This window comes from Ascaphus truei, chromosome 2, assembly GCF_040206685.1.
Source record: "Ascaphus truei isolate aAscTru1 chromosome 2, aAscTru1.hap1, whole genome shotgun sequence".
Classification (NCBI taxonomy): Eukaryota; Metazoa; Chordata; class Amphibia; order Anura; family Ascaphidae; genus Ascaphus; species Ascaphus truei.
The window spans coordinates 76,192,527-76,212,721 of NC_134484.1; positions in this window are offsets into that span (position 1 = coordinate 76,192,527).

A 20,195-nucleotide genomic window follows, 5' to 3' on the forward strand; every position below is an offset into this window, starting at 1 on the left:
CCCTACAGGACTGCCGTAGATGTATTGCATTCCTTTCATTTATATGCTTTATGAAGTAAATCCACAGTGGGCTGGGCCAATTATGTAATAGGTTTACCTGAGTACTGTGGTGTCACATACAGTACTTATGCAGAAATATGTTGTGTGTATTTCCAACAAATTATGAATTAAGACAGCTGTCTTATTCTGGGCTAAAAATATGTATTGAAAGAGTATCTGATACATCTAAAATTACTTTAAAAAACCATGTATAGGGACTGTGTACCAAGATTATGTATATTTTAAAATGTGCATCAAAATTTCAGCGCTAAAAAGTAATACAAGCCTTCATAAAATATGCGTTGTTCAATTTTAAGTGATTTTTGATGCAATGTTTTATGTTGAACAGCTGATTGATACAATTTTAATTCAAACCGAATAATATGTATTTTTTTTAAATGTATAACTAGTGTTAGTAAATACAGTACCAATATTATTTATAAAAGATATAGGGGCCTATGCAGAGAGCAGCGAATTTTAAAATTGGCGAATTTATTAAAAAGTAGCTTTTTTGGAGAGTTTTATTCTCCATATGCAGAAAAGTGCGAATTCTGCTATGTTTAACATGGATGCGTGTGGCGAGTTTAAATTGGCGAGATGCGCGCTTCAGAAACGTGTAAAAACAAATTTGCGCCTTTTTTTTCCCTTTGCAATGGCCGCGAGCGGCAGCTTCTTGCCAGTTTTTTCTGGCGAGGTAAAAAGGAGACAATCGCGCCATTTTATTGGCGCGAACAGCCGCTAGATGCCGTTCGCGCCTCTCTGCATACGGATATTTTTAAAACTGGCGAGATTGAGGTTCTCGCCAGCCGCGAGGCGAGTTTTACAAATAGAAAAGAAAAATTGGCGCGTTTTTCGGAACTCGCCATTTTCTGCTGCTTTCTGCGCGATTTTCTCCAAAAAATGGCGAATTTCGAAATAGCGCTGCTCTCTGCATAGGCCCCCTACTGTGTAAATAATACATTTTGGTACCCTATATAATAAAATATCTGTGCTACGTCTAAAACATTTATGGTTGATACATAGCATTATATTAATTCCCTATCAGCAGACTTTTCAGAGTTTAAGTCAAGTTAAACTTAGCGGACGAATTTGATGCACTTTCTACTTTCTTAGTTTTTTTTAGTATATACCATTAAAATGATCCAATTGATTAACAAGCAATAAAATGAGTAAACTTGCATTATTGACTCATTTTGACGCTTGGTTCACAGTTTGATGACCCTAGGGCCTGGGCCAGGGGTCTGTAACTTTTCAAGGAAGATGAGCCATTTAAAAAAAAAATATTTGGCCAAAATATCTTGAGAGCCACAACACGTACATGTGTAGGTATATATTCAAGCATTAACAAGCCACAAATTTACTTCAATCAGAATTAGGGAAAGGAAAAAAATACACAGGGGAACAAAATGTATCTCACAATAATAAGTCAATTTTTTTTGTTTTTTCAGTGTTATTCTGTGCAAAACAGTTTGTGATTTCCACCCTTGGGCAAAAAATGCGAAATAAATAAAAATATGCTTGGTCCTGCGTATTAATTTACTCCATCCTTCCCCCACCCCTCTCCGTACTCTCTCACTCAATCCCCCAACACACTCAATTCTTTGCCCAACATTCAATTCCTCCCTTCCCCTCCCACTCACTCAATTCTCCTCCCCCTGCCCCCCCCTCCCCCCACTCACACAATTCCCCCATTTCATACTCAATATGGTTGGGCTCAATGTCTGTCACCAACCAGCTCACACGCGGGACTGGAGTTTCCACTGATGGCCACCAGTAGAGAGCTGGGGTCCAGCAGCACACATACGCCCTGTGCAGAAGTGCCAGTCTGCTGGGACCCCGAACTGAGCCACCAGTAGTGGGTGTAGGAGCTGTATGCGGCTTGGGAGCTGCAGGTTGCTGACCTCTGATCTGGGCAATTGTATATTGTTTTACATAATATACAGATACATACAATCAAAATATTACAAGCCAAAATAACATTCACCAAAGATCTTAGAAACTGGAGGTTAATTACTAAAGACTCCAAGGCTGCAATGTGAATGGGAGTAAAGGCGTGTTAAAGCTCAGCACACTTTTATGTCTCTGGGCCTAATTTAAAATATTAAAAAGTATTTTTATTGTGAAGAATGTGTTTCATAGTCATTTATTTTCCCTTTTCTTCATAGGGCCATCTCACAAGCAACCACCAGTGTCAGAGGATGATGGATCAGGGATGGAAACATTACAGGCTACTTAAAGTGAGGACCTTTTCATACTAAACCTCACAGATGTGGATGATCCAGCTATGGCCCCTCCATCTGATGCTGGACCTTCATCTGCTCCTGTGGCCCCTCCATCTGCTCCTCTGGCCCGTCCATCTGCTCCCATGGCCCCTCCATCTGCTCCTCTGGCCCCTCCATCTGCTTCAGTGGCCCTTTTTGTCTGCTCCACTGGCCCCTCCATCTGCTCCTGTGGTGTCTGCTGCTGTGGCTCTGCTACCTGCTGCCAAATAGGGTGAATCACATTTTTTTTTATTACCAGCGGCAACATGTACGCTACCTTGACCTCCAAATAAGGGATTACTGCATTGCAATGCCATGGCAGTCCAGAGGTCCTCTACACAGGCCCTTCAAAACTTAACCATGGAGATGGTTAATATCATGTAGCAGGCCATAGAAGTCTTCAGATCACCCACATTACTGACCATGCCTACTGTGAGCCAAAAAATGTTTTATTCAGTGTAGGAAAGTATATAATTTTCATATATCCAGCAGCTTTAGATGTAAGTAATATTAGAATTAGAAAGCAGTGGCTGCTGTAATTGTCAAATGTAGCAGCCTGCATTTAAAGCAGCCCACATTTACAGCAGCACTTTTTTAAGTAGTATACAATCTGGAGTTGAACAGGGAGTTCAGCAGGTGTGAAACAAGAAGTGGACAACACAACACCTACTGGCCCTGAATCTTGGATTTGAACTACGCTGGAAAGTAGGACATTATCTATCCCAGACTGCACTCTCAGAACTAAACTATTGGTGCCATGCCACATCTACTATTTATATTTGCTGTGACCTCACTTCTTCTCAAAATACGCACTTTTTTCTACCAGGCTCATTATGTCTCTAACTCTATTCATATGTCTCCATCTCTCCTTCTTCGCCACTTCTCAGTTCACATCAACTCCTTTCCTACCTGTGCCCTCTGACACTACACAGCTATACCCCCTGCACCAAAACACACCCCTACAAATCATCCTCACACATTCTCTTTCTTTTCATGCTTCTCCTCCTTGCTTCTGGGGATCCCTCCCAATCCTTATTCCTGTCTTATTTCTACATGCTCTCGTCCTTGCCTCCCACATGCAACTTTCTCTCCTTCTGGTGTCAACCCCTCTAACCTCATACCCATCCCTTCACCTTCCCTGCACATTCCCTTTCTAACAAGTTTTTTCTGTGTATGACATTTTTCTCTCACTCTCTGCTTCTCTTTGCTATAACTGAGACTTGGTTTACTCAGTCTGTCTCTGCTCTGGAAGCTGCTCTATCCTTCTCTCTTAATCTACATGCCCCACTTTCTCTCTGCCACTCGCCCTTCTAACCCCAGACCCTGCCTAAATTCCCACACACGCATGCTGCGTTCCTGCACTCGTTCCTCTGAATGCCTCTGGAGGAAATCTCACACTCTCACAGACTTTCTTCACTACAAATTTATGCTATCCTGTTTCAACTCTGCCCTCTCTCAGGCTAAACAAACCTATTTTTCTTCACTAATCAACACGCACAAGTCTAACCCACTCCGACTCTTCTCTGTCTTTGACTCCCTACTCAGATAACCCTCGGCTGCCTGTTCTTCCTCCATCTCACCACAGGACTTTGCTGACTATTTCAAGGAAAAGGTGGAATCCATACGTCAGGACATCCCCTCTGTTTCTTCCTCCCATCCCACACCGCTTCCTAACTCTCCTCCTGCCTTCCTGGACACTTTTTCCAATGTCACAGAGGAGGATGTGTCATTGCTGATCTCCTCTTCTCCCTCTACCACTTGCCCTCTTGACCCCATTCCCTCCCATCTCCTAAAACCTCTTGTTCCTACTATAATGCCTACGCTCACACACATTTTTAACTGCTCCCTCTACTCTGTTACATTTCCCCACTCCTTCAAACATGCAACAGTCATACCATTATTAAAAAAACAGCAAGCTTAGCACCTACCTGTCTTTATAACTATCTACCTGTCTCCCTCTAACCTCCTTGAATGTTTTGTATTCTCTCACTTAGTCCTCACATGAGCACTCTTCCTCCACTTGAATGAAAAAAGAAATAAATAAATTTTATTGTATACTGAAAGGAAATAAGAAGTAAAACCTATAGGTGCTGAGCACTATTGCCCTAGGAACTGTACCTAGAATAATCGGAACAATACAGTATCTCATGTGCCTACTGTCATGAAATGTGACAGAGTGCTAGTAATAATATACTATACATGTAATCATTCCCACATAGTCCAAACAACATTCTCCTCCAACGAAGCTCCCCTTTATGTGGTGGGTAGGAGTACTATACTAGTGTGACGGTTCAGGGGATTCCTTCCCCTCCATGTGTCCCTGGCGCTGTGCTCCCCCCTGCCTCTGATATCACTTCCTTGCTTCCCCATTCTGTTCTCCCTTCTTCCTTCCACATCTATCCCTCTACGGCATCCCCTGATGCTCTCCCAGTGTCTGCGCGAGTTCCCCCGCAGGGCGCGCGCGTCTTCTCAAACTCCCGATTCCCTCCGCAGTACTCCCCGCTCTCGGCCTCCCTCTGCTCCCGCTCCGGTCCCCTTACCTCCTGCAAACTCACCTCCGGTTCTCTCCCCGCCCTCGGCGGGTGCCCCCACGGCGCGGCGCTCCGCACGCCTCTTGATACAGCCTGTGCGCGCGCACTCTAACCTTACAGAGGGCGCGTGCACACGCTCCTCTTGTAAGCCTTCACAGACCTCTGGCTCCACCTCCCGTGCTGTACAAGCTATCTCCCTCTCTGGTTCACCTGTCTCCCCCCTCTCTCCTTCTCACCTATCCCTGCTGCCTCTCTCTTCCCCCTCTGCTCCTCCTCTCTCTCCCATTGGTGTTCCCTCCTTTATAACCCCTGTTTGTCCTCTAGCTCATTGCTCTGCATAGCTTCTTGTAACCTCTGTGTGTGCAGTCCTATGCTTGGCTCTCCTGTGTCTTTCAGTGTTTGTTCCTGCTCCTGCTTACCCTTGGATCTCCCTGGCTTGACCTCTGCTTTGTACTGGATTACCCTGCTCGCTCCTGCCCTTGAACCCTGCTTACGGACACGACCTTGCTGCCTTCTGTTATCCCTGGACTCTGGCTTACGGACATCACTATCCTGCTCTCTATTGCCCTAGACTCTGGCACACGGATATCACTATCCGAACTCTATATCCCAAGGCGTTGCAAGTATACTTTAACCATCTTTCTACAGGCCCGGCTACGCACTACCACACTCCGGGAACGCCCTCACTGCTGTGGGTACGTGTTTTAACCCTACCCACCTCAGTACTGGGGACTGGCCAGGTCTGCGGGCATACAGGCGTTACATTATGCATAGCCCAACAAATGCAGACCCCCCTGAGGTGGGTCAAGGTGTTTCTTTGGAAAATTTACAACCAGTTGACCACTGTTTACCAGCAACTTGCTAACCTCTCTATCCAGGAAACTCCAGTGGCTCCGTCACCCTCTGTTGCTATGACTTATGGTAATGCTGGACCCCGTATTCCACCTCCCAACCGGTATGATGGGGACCCCCTTGCTTGCCGCGGATTTCTAAACCAATGCGAGGTGCAATTCGAAATGTCCCCCTCTCAGTTTCCTACCGGCCGCTCTAAGGTACACCCTCGCTTGGGCTTCTCCCCTCTGGGAACATAAGACTGAATTAACCAAAGATTACCCTAAATTCAGGCGTGAATTCCAGCAAGTGTTTGACACTCCCGCACGACGGGAGACGGCCGCCTTCTCTCTCTTTCATATCTCACAGGCTCGAAGATCTGCTGCGAAGTACGCGATCGAGTTCCGTACCCTCGCCGCGGAGACTCAATGGAATGATGAGGCACTCGCCGCCACATACTGGCACAGTCTCTCTGACACCTTGAAGGATGATCTTGCAACTCATGCCCAGCCTTCCTCCCTGGAGGAACTGATTACTCTCAGTATACGAATGGACCAACGCACCCAGGAATGACGGCATGAGAGACACTGTTCCCATTCTCTTTCTTCCCCTGTTGTCTCTCACAGGTCGCCCTCTTCGCCTCTCCTGGCATTGGACGCCCCAGAGCCGATGCAAATCGGTAGCCAACAACTTTGGGCCGCGGAGAGAATGCGACGCCGTCAGAAGGGACTATGTTTCTACTGTGGTTCTTCGGAACATCGCCTCCAGAACTGTTGCCTGAAGCCGGGAAACGGGAACACCCAGTAAAGTTAGAGAGGCTTCTACTGGGTACTGTCTCTTCTTGCCCCTCTCTCGCTGAGGATCTCCCAAAGAAGTTCATGCTTCCTGCTACACTGGAGGGCCCTGTCCTCCTACTGGAAGTAAAAGCTTTCATTGACTCCGGATCTGGCGGTAACTTCCTGGATCATACCTACGCCTCCGAGAACCAAATTCCCCTGGTCAAGAGAAAAGCACCCATTGGTCTCGAGGCTATCGATGGTCGCCCGCTCCAGCCAGCATTCATCATCTGGGAGTCCATTCCTCTCACTTTGACCTTTGCCGACGGTCATAAGGAGGTAATAGTTTTTGATATCTTCCATTCTCCCAAAAAACGCATTGTCAGTGTTGCGTGAATACACCAGCCCCAAGGGTCCTTATAATGAGGAAGCCTTGGGGAAAGCTAAATGAGGGATTAAATGCAATCCTTATATGTAGTGCCAAATTATACTAATGGTGCAAGTGGTGCGAAAGTATTGAGATGACACTGTACGTAGGCTGATAATTGCATACAGCCTTTGTGCTAGCAGATAAGTGTCATATCAATCTTAGTAAGATAATGCAACTGTGTACCTCAGGGGTTAAATGCACAAGAAATGCTGTCCTGTAGAGTAACACCAACGATGACAAGCCCTAGGTCTTGTTAGTAGGACCTGTAGCTTAGCTGTTGTAATTGCACACGATTAAAGTATAGTTGGAACATGTAGGGCACTGTTAAGACATTTGCTAGCAATGCAAAAGATACTCAACTAGATAAAACACCATGTAGATGTGATAGTGGCAAGTTACCTGGCAACCTGCCCTGAACCAAATAGGGTGTTGTACCTTGCAATATAAGATTATAAACTGACTGATCAATAGGTAGGTAATTGTAACCTTTGAAAGAGCACCAGTATTGGCTGATTAGTATGCCTAGATAGCCCTCAGTAAGGGTTATTCTGCAGTGTGCAGTATTGGATATAAAAACCAGCAAGGTTAAGTATGCTCTAGTATGCCAAAGTACTTGTCAGTATAAAAACGTATAATCCCTTTAATAGGAGGCTCCCTTAGACCATCGGGTTGTTCAGGAGTATAAACGGTGCAGGAGCAGAGCCGCAAACGCTGACTCACTCTGTCATTGAGTCTAAAGTGTCAGCGTCTGCATCAGAGGACTCAGCGCGTGCACATATGAGGAGAAATGCCGACGTGCACGTTTCGCTAGAAGTGCTTAATCATGGCCAGTGTGGAGGGGAGATCCTGTGAGAGCTGGTAGGTTTTTATAGCGCTCGTGGTGGTGACCTAAAATAACCTTCCGACCCGCGCATGCGCACCAGATGGCTGTCAGAGAGGGAGCTGTGTAATGCTCCGATCGTGACTTACACTGGTAATTGTGTGCCTGAGTCGGTGCTGCAAGCAGGAGTACTGTGGGTAAATGTCTGTACCTAATGTGTGAGTATGAGTACAATGTAAATCATATATACTGTATCTTGTGGAACTCAACTTGTACCACATTATGTTAATAAATGAATAAACAAATATTGTCTTCTGTTATTTTGTCAGGCTTTCTGTGTGTTACAAGGTAGTGAATGCCCTTGCAAAGTGTTTTACCACTGAATATACACAGACATATTGCAGATATGTTTAAGCAAATGAACACATATACATACTGATGTGGAGAGAATTGGAGTGGACAGGTAAGACCTCTATTTAAGGGACAGGTGGTGGATAGTCAAATGAAGCGACTGAACATGAAACCTTTGTTTAGTCCTTTGGGTGAAAATGCCTGCAGGGTATAAATCCATCGTGACTCTTTCCGTAGAAGAATCACGTCAATATCCCCTTTCCTTTGGCCTAAGGAAAATTGGTCTATGCCCCTAAAGGACATGAATTTTGAGTCACCATTGTGGCAGGCGTTAACATGTCTTGCCACCGGGGTGTCCATTTTGTTTCTAATTGTAGAGTGTCCCAGAATAGCTTCAGGGTATGACTGATGCTGCCAGAATTGTGCACAAATAATCACTACATATAATCCAGACGAAATCCACTGGATAAACCATGTAATAAACAGTTCCCATTCAGAGTCCAACGGATAATGAGTATAAATAAGCCCTGTATGTGCTCTGTGTGATAGCAGCTCTTCTGCTGGACGGGGTATTTAAGTGGTAAGGGGGATAGATATAAACGGCGGTGCTGTGTCTCCAGCCAGGAGACTATGACCGGCAACACACACCGCAGTCCCCCGCCACTGCCCTCACTGTCCCAGGGTCACACACAACGAGCAGTTCCACTGCGGGGAGAAAAACGGGTATGTACTCACAATCTTGACACGTCGCCTTCCGATCAATAGTTGAATTTGGGTACTCTGATCCGGGTACTGTGATGCGTGCTCCAGCCCATGCAGGTAAGACAGTAAAAAGCGGGTAATCAGGCGGTGCACAGCTGCCGTCAGGATATGAATCAGGGAGTCCACACGCTATAATTCTAAAAGTTTATGTTTAATGAGTGCATGACAGCACGAAACAAACTGCTACAAGGAACTTCTTGATGCGTTTCGTCTCGTTGGAGACTTTGTCAAAAGAATACCTGGCATTGCCTCCAGTGACGTTCATATAGGGGGACAACTTACCCTTGACAAAGACATAGCACCTATGGTACAGGGAGGACCAAGGTTTATTTATAAAAAATCTAAAAACGTTAGGTTCTCACCTCTCACCAAGTTTATTTAATGCCAATCCTCAAGGATGACAGATTAGTAATATACCAAGAGGTTTTTTCCCATGCGGGCGGTGCTCAGTATGTAAATATGCTCGGGCTAAAAAAACCATTCCCACATGTGAGGGTATCCATCGCATTGGTAAATTTATGAACTGCCACTCTAGTTATGTGATCTATCATTTGCAATGTGGGTGCAAAATGTCTTATATTGGCCGTACCATTAGACCGGTGAGAGTCAGGATTCAAGAACACATCAGACATATTCTAAAGAAGGATATGTTGCACCCAGTATCCCAACATTTTTCTATGTGTAGTCAAGGAGATATTTCTAAGTTTTCATTTTCAGCTCTTGAACATGTTGGTATCCACCCTAGAGGGGGAGATAGGATTAACAAACTTAATACAAGGGAGATGTTTTGGATACATGCTATGAATACATTACATCCCACAGGAATTAAGATAGAGTGGAATCTTAAACACTTTCTAGTTTAATAAATATTTATGTTTTGTACAAATTATTATTATATATGGTCACAGATTAGTTTTTAATTAGAATTGGATTTGTGTGATAGTATGTGTTTGATTTAAAGTATTTTTTCAACATTAACATTATTATGATTATTATATAATTGTGTGATTTAGTATAATTAAACATATATATATTCTATTGTGTGATAAGATTAGATTAAAATTTAAATTTATTATTTTTTTAGAGATATTACTCTACATGTTCTACAACCATTCCATAGTGTACTATAACAGCATTGTATTAATTGTGATATTGTTGATTTAGTGCTATATACATTTTATATGTTATATGTTGCAGTTTCTGCTACAATACTGACAAGATAGATTATGTATCTACTTTGCAGTGTTAGTTTTTGGTTTTAAACATGTTGTGGTTATGTGTGTGTTATATGTAAGTATTACTGCAGCAGATTGGCTCTATGTGACGTCTTATAGGTGAGATATAGGAGAGGGTTAACTAGAGGTGTTGTTACCTTAGACCCTTATGATCTCATTATCTATCTGGTGTGTTGAACATCTGATTTAATCATTTACAACCAATAGAGTTCCTTGTCCCCCTATATGAACGTCACTGGAGGCAATGCCAGGTATTCTTTTGACAAAGTCTCCAACGAGACGAAACGCGTCAAGAAGTTCCTTGTAGCAGTTTGTTTCGTGCTGTCATGCACTCATTAAACATAAACTTTTAGTATTATAGCGTGTGGACTCCCTGATTCATATCCTGACGGCAGCTGTGCACCGCCTGATTACCCGCTTTTTATTGTTTCTAATTGTGCCTAGGTGTTCAAGTAATAAAACTTTGTTTTAATTCAATCAATCATCTCAACACAGTGTAAGAGTGCTTCATTGGAGTTCCTTCTCTCTAGTTCACCCTATATAATTTGCCCCACCAGCACCTACACACACACCTTTCCTCATTAAACTACAGCAGTAGCGGAGGTTTCTCTATATAGTTCACTACATTTTCTCCTACCTACCAATTAGATTGTAAGCTCTTCAGAGCAGGGAAACCTTTTACTAAATGTTACTGTTATGTCTGAAGCACTTATTCCCATGATTTGTTATTTGTATTATTTGTTATTTATATCATTGTCACGTGTATTACTGCTGTGAATGGCTATGTACATTAATGGCGCTATATAAAGACAGACATACATACAAATTGATATCTTTCTCTTTTTTTTTTATAACTTTGGTTTTATTGTGTTTTTCAAAAGCATACATGTACAGTCATAGCATCGGCAGAAATTGTACCAAAACATTTCATTCTACTTAAACACGTATCCAAAAAGAGTGGGGGAAAATGGAGAAACAGGAAGGAAGAGGGTGGAGGGGGGGGGGGGTAAGGGGTGTGGCGCGGGGTACTCTCCCGCCGGGTCGATTGATACTTGTTTTCTCCGACTCCCAACTTCGCCATAGCCCTGATCCCATTTGGGCTCTCTCGTCGGATGGGGGGGTCTAGTCTCCAGCTCTGATCACTCGTATAGGGCGCTCACATCGCCAAATATCACTAGTAGCACCTACTTCGGGCTCCTATCAAGGGAGAACGCATCTGCAACTATCATAGCAGAAGGTATCTCTCTCTACTCCCGGGATGTCCGTCTGGGCCAACCAAGGCATCCAGGTTTTTAGGTACATTTTGCCAGTGTCATTAACTAAACTCGTTAATTTTTCCATCTGGCATACAAACCAAATTCTGTTCCGAATCTTGGAAATTGGTGGAATTTCGAGTTGTTTCCATAATGCTGCGATCTCACACCGAGTTGCTGTTGCGAAATAGGCAACCAATTTATTACTTGATTTGTTCAATCCCAGTGTCGGCCTGTTCAGTAGGAACCGCCACGGGTCTAAAGGGATTTTGAGGTTAAGAATCCTCTCGAGCCAATCTCTAATTTCTCGCCATAGCGGTCTAATCCGCGGGCAAGACCACAGCATATGTAACAGGTCAGCTGTTGCTCCGCTCTGTCTAGGGCACAGTGGGGAGTACCCTGGTACAAATTTAGATAATTTAATGGGAGTGTGATACCAGTGCATTAACACTTTATATGCGTTCTCCCTTAATGTCGTGCAGATAGAACTCTTAGCAGTCGCCGTAATAATCTTAGCCCATTCCTCTTCATCTAATATTTCACCCAAATCCTTCTCCCACTGGTCCATGTATTTAAGTTTGTGGTCGACTTTTACCCCTGAACCGATCACTTCTCTGTACAATTGCGATGTGAGTCCCCGGGTATCAGTCTCAACTAGACAGAGCTTTTCAAACATGGTTAATGGGAGTCTGGCGGTAACACTATTGTAAAATGCTCGCAGTTGGAGGTATCTAAATGTCTCTGAGGGGGGAGGTTCTTTTCCGCTCTAATTTGTTCAAAGGGCTTAATATCTTTCCTCCCCTCCAGATCTCGAAGTCTATGTATGCCCAATTGTTTCCAAATTGTAAATTCCTTTCTGTACAAGCCTGGAGCAAAATCTGGGTTGCCCCAAATCGGGGTCATCAGCGTTCCTCTAGATGAAAGTGTGCTCTTACATTTATTGGCCTCCCAGATAGCCAGTGAGTTAGCCATTGAGGCCAGCGGCTTTTTTATCAGCTTCAAGGCTGTTTTGGGTAACCAGATCAAGCTTTTCAACTCTATTGGGGAGCAAGCTTCACTCTCCAATGCAACCCATCTCTTCGAATCAGGGCTTGTGTGCCATTTGGGAGATTTGGCATAATTGTGCTGCTTTGTAGTAGGATAGCAAACAAGGTACCGCCAGCCCTCCCGCTAATGTTGTTTTTTTTAGAATCATACCCTTTACTCTCGGCTTTTTTCCCTCCCATATAAATTTGGTTATAGCAGACTGAAGTGAGAGTATGTCCTTCAGTCTAAGTGGCACCGGTAGTGTCTGAAACAAATAAAGGATGCATGGGAGGAGATTCATCTTTATGCTATATATCCTGCCGATCCAAGATATTTTGAAAGCCGCCCACTTCCTAATATCATCTTTTAGATCGCGGATCAGCTTGGGATAATTTGCTTGGTAGATACCGTTGAATTCTTTGGGGATAAGCACTCCTAAATATTTCACTCCTTGGGTCGGCCAATTAAAATTGAAGTTGATCTGTATCAACTTTTCTGTCTCTTTCGGGAGGCTTATATTCAGCGCTTCAGACTTGGATTGGTTAATCTTAAAGCCTGAGATGTTATGAAATTTCCCTAACAAGTTGAAGAGGTTCGGTAAAGAAGTAAGAGGACTCGAGATCGTCAACAACACATCATCCACGTAGAGCGCTACTTTGTGCGTTTGTGTGCCGGTCTCAATTCCCCGCACATCAGGGTTATTTCTGATTTGGGCTGCCAAAGGCTCCATGCACAATGCGAATAAAAGTGGGGATAACGGACACCCCTGTCTGGTGCCCCTTTTATTTTGAAGAGGTCTGATGGGAAGCCCTGGTGTATTACTTTTGCTGCCGGACCTCTATACAATGGCAGGATCGCATTACACACTTTGTCCCCGAACCCAAACTCTCCAAGCGTGGCTGTCAGATAGGACCAGTCAATCCTGTCAAAGACTTTTTCTGCATCCAGACTCAACACCATAACTGGAATCTTACATGTATTGGCTATATCTATCAGATCAATAATCCGTCGAGTGTTATCTGCGGCTTGTCGACCCTTAATAAACCCGACTTGATCTGGGTGTATGAGTCTGGGCAGGATGTGACTTAATCTGTTGGCCAATAATTTGGCGTAAATTTTGATGTCGGTATTAATAAGTGATATGGGCCTGTAGCTTGAACAATCTAATGGGTCTTTCCCAGGCTTATATATTACTGAAATAGACGCTTGGAGCATCCGGGAACGCAGCCCCTTCCAGCACTGCATTAAACATTCTGAGGAGATGTGGTCCCAGAAGCTTAATATATTTTTTATAATATAGGTTCGAAAACCCATCTGGCCCGGGAGCCTTTGATGGTTTAAGGTCCTGGATGACCTGGGTAAGTTCCTCTATCGTAAAGTCAGCCCCTAGTATTTCCCTCTCCGAACCCTTCAATCTTGGCAGTTGTGAGCTCTTCAGGAAATCCCTCAGAGCCCTTTTCGTTTTACCGTTATGTGCCACCTTTTCTCCGTTATACAGATCTTCATAAAAGCTCCTGAATTCCTCCACTATAAGTTTTGGGTTAGCTGTAGTGGCTCCTGTTTTTAGCCTCAGCTCCCGTATGCTATAGTTTGGGTGTCTGTTCCTCAATTTGTTAGCCAGCAGGGTATCTGGTTTGTTAGATTTTTCATAAAATAGCCTCCTAGACCAACTCAATGTGTTGTCCGCCTGGGAGGTCAAGACTAAATTAAGCTCAATTCTAGTATTATGGATTTCTTTGAGAAGAGCCGAGTTATGACCCTGTTTATGTTTGAGTAGCTGTTCCCTTAGTTTAGATTGCAGGGTGGCAATTTTCTCGTTTCTCTCCCTCTTTCTCTTCCCTGCTAACTTAATTAGGGTCCCTCTCAGGGTTGCATTGTGTGCCTGCCATATAACTGAATGGGACTGAACACTACCAGTATTAATTTTGAAAAATTGATCTATTTCTTTGCCAATTACTTGTTCTAACTCTGGAACCTTGATAAGTGCTTCGTTAAGTTTCCAGTTTGCTCCCCGTCTGTCCAGGAATTTTTGGGTGGACCGTAGCTCTATGGGCGCATGATCCGACCATGAAATATCATGGATCCCTGAATGGGGGATCTTCGGGACCAGTCTGCTAGAGACAAAGAAGTAATCGATTCGGCTGTAGGTGGAATGGGGATGGGAGAAGAAAGTATAGTCCCTTTCTAACGGACGCATCTCCCTCCAGATGTCTGCCAATTGACTTTCAACCAGTCCTCCTTGCAAGGCTTCTATGTAGCTTCTCTTGTTGGGTTTGTATGGGCCTGATCTATCCATTTTCGGATTAACTGCCACATTGAAGTCTCCTGCTAGTATTATATCTCCTCTAGCCACTAACTTTAATGTGTGAAAGAACTTCTTAAGGAAAGACGGGTCCTGCTCACACGGGGCATAGACCGAAGCCAGCGTTATTGGCTGAGCTTGTATGGTTCCCACAATCACTAGAAACCTGCCGTCCCCGTCTCTCTTGACCACCTCTTCTATGAATGGGAGGTTATTATGAAGCAGGATTGCTACCCCTCTCTTTTTCTCATTCTTTGCGGAGGAAAGATAAAATCTCTTGAAGCTCTTATCCCAGTATTTGGGGGTGCTTTTACCGCTGAAATGAGTCTCCTGGAGTAGCACTACATCTGCCTGCTTACGTTTATAATCCGCCATAGCCACTCTACATTTCCCCGGGCTGTTCAAGCCCTTAGTATTGTGGGGGGGACTATGATCAACGACATTGTACTTTGTCTTGTTTGCTACTAAATACTCTATCTTTATTATAGAACTGTTGCGACCGGGGCCGCTCCGAAATATGAACCCAACCCAGGGTCAGATCCCGCGCCACAGGGGGAGGGGAGGGGTGGGAGAGGGAAGAAAGGTGGGGAAAGAACAAAACAATTGAGGGGCCGAGGCTGACCATGGTCAACAACGGTCCCTTTGCCAAAGGGCCTACCTTAATCCTCGGGAGGTCCAGGAGGGACCCCCCGAACCTCGACCACCGCCGGTGGTTGGGTGCCCGAGGGACTTGTCTGTGCAAGAAGGTGACACACCTCAGTGCACAACTCGAGACGCAGGCAGCCGACCCAGGTGGTCCCGACTCCGGCACCTTCCATCAAATAATGTTATGAACTTTATCTATTTAAACTGTATACCTGAAATAACCAGTGTGGGTACAATACGAAACCTATTAACAGCGAACCTAAACATTTTTTAAACAATCATCCCCGGACTTATAATAATCCTAACCCCTCTTGCTCGGCGCGAACTTCCTCACAGCGGCAGAGTCCGGTACGGTCAACCCCCTCCCTCCTCCGAGGCCCCCTTTAATCGGAGTTTCTGCCCTCGTAACTATGTTGTGTAATGTGTTAGCTGATCTTCGAACCACGTCCCTCCAAGGCCCCAGTCCATTGGTGTTCCCTCCCCGCCAAGTGAGTTCCTTAATCATTTTGTCCGACTCCCCGCCCCCCTTCCCCTTACCCCCCTCCCCTCACCCTCCCTCCACCCCCCCCCCCAGCATCCTTAACTCCTGCATGGGGGTTTTTTCCTCCTTGTGGGATCGGTGTAGCTTGAGTGGGGTTTGCGGACCTGGATCAGCAGTGGCATATAGTGACAACATTCTCACCCTCCTTTTCTCTGAGCAGAGCAACTTAGCGTCCCCCCCATCAGTTCCCTCATGGATTCCGACTACAGGTAGGTGGAGAGAAAGGTTAATTACCCCGACCGAAGTGTAAAAGGATGCCCACCTCAGTTCTTACCCCCCTAACAAACGTCTTGCCCCCTCTATAAATCTGGACTGGTAGCTCTCCTTTCTACTCTCATCCTACCAAAGAAGCACCTCTATCCCTTCCTCCCTCTAAGGATCCCCACCTTCCCTTCTCATCTAATCAGCAGCTCTTAGGACCTCCCTCTCCCTCGCCCCGCCTCCCATTCCCTCCTCCCTCCCTGTCCCCCCCTCTCTGTCCCCCCCTCACTCTGTCCCCCCCCTCACTCACCCCCCTCTCTCTCGCTCCCCTCTCCTCTCTCATTCCCTCCCCCCTCTCCCTCCTCCCCTCCCCCTCACGTGTGGTATACTTATTTAATTATTTTATTGGGCCGCCACAACTCTCTCGCATCTCTCCGTTCTCTCCTGCTCTCCGCCGGTGGGCCTCCTGTTCCTGTCAGCTTCCCTCTCGGAGAAACTCCGGAGGCCAGCCGGGTCCAATGCCCACTCCTGCCACAAGAGGGCTCTCTCAGCGATCCTTCATTCAGCTTCGTCAGCGCCGCCATGCTGCATCACGCCAACAGGGGTCTCCCTTGCTCCGCTCTCCTGCTGCTACCAAGATGGCTGAGCTGCTAGTTCCCGCCACCAGGGGTCTTCTTCTCCCTCGTACTCCTCAGGGTAAGGTTAAAATGGCCACTACGCTCCCTTCCCGCCACCAGAGGGACCCGCTACTCACAGCCTACTTTGGATGAAGATCAGCGCCGGGGCTGGCTCCTTTAAGTCCATGCTTTGGGGATGATTGACAACGGAGGGAAGCTTATGCTTGGTGTTTGCTCCCTGTCTGCCCCACACGCCTCCAAGACGTCTCCGGAGCTGGATCCTCTGCTGGACGCTGCTGCTCAGGACCCAGGGCAGAGACAGGTAGGCCAATTTTCTTTAGGAACTCCTCTCCCCCTTCCATGTGCTTTAGGGTCAATGCCACGCCATTTTTTATTACCATTAGTCTGAATGGAAACAGCCATCTGTAACGGACTCCATTATCCCGTAGGGCTCTGGTGATTGCAGACAGGGCTCTCCTTTTTGACAGGGTTTGTGGGGCAAGGTCCTGAAACACCTGAAGTCTCACTCCCTCATATTCCAGGGATTTAGTGGATCTGGTGATTTGGCAAATACTTTCCTTTATTTTAAAGTAGGGCATCCTGATGATTATATCCCTCGGCGGATCACCTTGTTGCGGTCTGGAACGCAGCACCCGGTGACATCTGTCGAATTGCAGGTCTGCTTCGGTCTTGTCCGGCAGAATATGTAGGAGCCACCCAGAGGCAAACTCCTCTGGGTCCGACACTGACTCCGGGACCCCCCGCAGGCGTATGTTATTACGCCGGTCACGGTTCTTAGAGTCCTCCTGTCTGTCCTGCATGTCAGCAATCATTTTATATAATTGGGATGTGGATTTCTCATTTTTTTGTATGGAGCTAGTGTGTGCATCAACTTTATTTTCGAGAGTGTTGGTTCTTTCACCTATGCCATCAATATCCTTTCTGAGCTCCCAAAGTTCTTTCTGGAAAAAGGTCTTCATCTCTGTACAGAACACTTTCATGTCCTTTCTGGTGACCCAATCTTGGTCCGAGACCTCCGCTGTGCTCGCGGGTCTGCTCGTGGACCTTTCGCTCTCTGAATCAGAGCCCGCCATTTGCCTGCTGTCCTCTCCTCCGCTCCCCTGCGTCGGCTCGCCTTTTTGGAAGTAGTCGGTCACCACCGAGGTTCTCTTGCGGGATACAGCTCTCTTTGGCATCCTTGGGGGTTCCGGTGACTGAATTTCAGCTTTTCGCTGCGTTTCACTGGCTTTATTGATGTATATAATTATATAATTATGCCGGTAGGGACGGAGCCTCTTACTTAGGCATCCATACACCTAGCCGCCGCGCATGCGCCTCCAATATCTTTCTCTTTAATGCTAGGTGAACCTTATGTTTCACATAACGTGTAGCTTCGTAAAGGGTCTGGATAAGATTAACTTCAAATTGAAGTGTGACCTAATAAGTGCATTGTTAAATAGCTGCATTAACTGCAACAGAAGTCTGGGGTTTTGCCATGTTAATGGGAACACCTCTTTTGCATAGGATTATCACTAACATCTGTTATAGCTAGCACACTGAAACTGCACTAAATTCTGCACCATGGAGCCTTGAAGATCCTGTTTGCACCCAACGATATATATTAACTTCAGTTAGCGCATTGTTAAGTAAATAACAAAGTTCTGTGCACCTGGGCCAAATAGAGCTCCTTCATTTTCTTCCCAAGCTTCCCTGGTAGGAGCTTTTACATGGTGGCCAGTATGCGTGAGAAAAAAATCATGCTGTAGCTGACATCGATATTTAACATTTAAAGAATGTGCAGCAAATCTTTGCAGTAAAGAACAAGAGACAATTCAATGGGATTCAAGAAGCCTAGCTTGAGCACTCTCATCCTAATAAGTGACCATCTTAAGTACGTTTTCACCCGTAGCCATAGTTGTATACCGACTTCTCAAGAGGTGCTTGTTATGCACTCGACTAACATCAGGGCTTTGTGTGTGAATTGTTTCTTTTTTCAATATCCCAGCAGCACAAATAGAGTACTTAACTTTCTTCAGAATGTCAGTCAGTTATTGTTGTCTAGCACATGCAATACGTTTTAACATATTGAGAAAAAGAAGGTACAGTAACTGTGCAATTAAACTGGATTACAGGCATACCCCGCATTAACGTACGCAACATGTATGTAAAGCGAAAATGTACTTAAAGTGAAGCACTATCTTTTCCCCCACTTATTGATGCATGTACTGTACTGCAATCGTCATATACGTGCATAACTAATGTAAATAACGCATTTGTAACAGGCTCTATAGTCTCCCCGCTTGCGCACAGCATCGGTACAGGTAGGGAGCCAGTATTGCTGTTCAGGATGTGCTGACAGGCGCATGCGCGAGCTGCAGTTTGCCTATTGGGCGATATGTCCTTACTCACGAGTGTACTGAAAGTGAGTGTCCTTAAACCGGGGTATGCCTTAAACCGGGGTAATTTGGACAAAAAGTTTACTATAGTACACTATATTCCCCATTATTCTGCTATAATGTAATTACATTTTATTGTTTGATAAATCTGGTGCAATATTTTGTACCAGTTTTGCTTCCGATTTGCAGCCTGGCGACTTTGATAAATATCCTCCTTTGTTCTAACAATTCTTTGTATCTGAATGTTTCTATAAAATGCCCTTTCTCCATTATCTCTTTCAAACTGTACATGCCGAGATCTACAGATGTCGTAAGACTTATTGTCCCCAGCGCCGAGGACAAACAAAAGTCAGTGGCACTGGGGACAGTCAATCACGCTGCAGGGGCAACATGCTCCTGAATGGGCTACTGTAACGGATGTGCTTGCCACAAACCAGGACCGGACCACAGGGCTGATGTGGGGATAGAGAAACACCGACCCGAGACCGCGAAGCAGGGTCCGGATTGTGAATTCCGTCGTCGTGGGTAGCCAGGTCGGGGTTGGAGAGATCAGAGTAAACGAAGTCCAGGCTGGGGTCAAGGCAGGCGGCACAGGAGAGATGGTTGAGGTCACTTTAGGGAAGGCTTCAGTGAAGTAGCTGCAGCACACGGGACAGCCTCCAGAACGGAGCAACTACAGCATGGCGCTTAAGTACTGCGAGGAGGAGGGCACCAGGTCTGTCTCATGATTGGTCAAGCCCCGGCCTGATGTCACCGCCTCCCGCTGTCACTCAAGTGCAGCTCCTCAAAGTGGGAAAACCCCATATCAACTACTGGCAACCTGATTGTACCAGGGTTTACTGCCAGCACAAGGGCAGAACAGTAGCCATCAGGTGACCTGGCTACATAGGTAATATGCATCTACTGATTCACCATCTACTGTACTTCTTTGTCACTCAGTTCAAAACAATCAAATTCGATGTTGTCTGGAATCTTATAAATTCACCCATACTTTCTTCCATCTCTGTTTCCATTAGTTACCCCACTACTGACGTCAGGCTCACTGGCAGACAATTACCAGCCTCTTCAATACTTCCACTTTTGTGAATTGGGCCAACTGTAGGTTTGCCCTCCTGAAGTCTACCGGACGTAATAGTGACTGACTGAACAGATTTGGTAGTAGTGTTGTGAGCACCTCT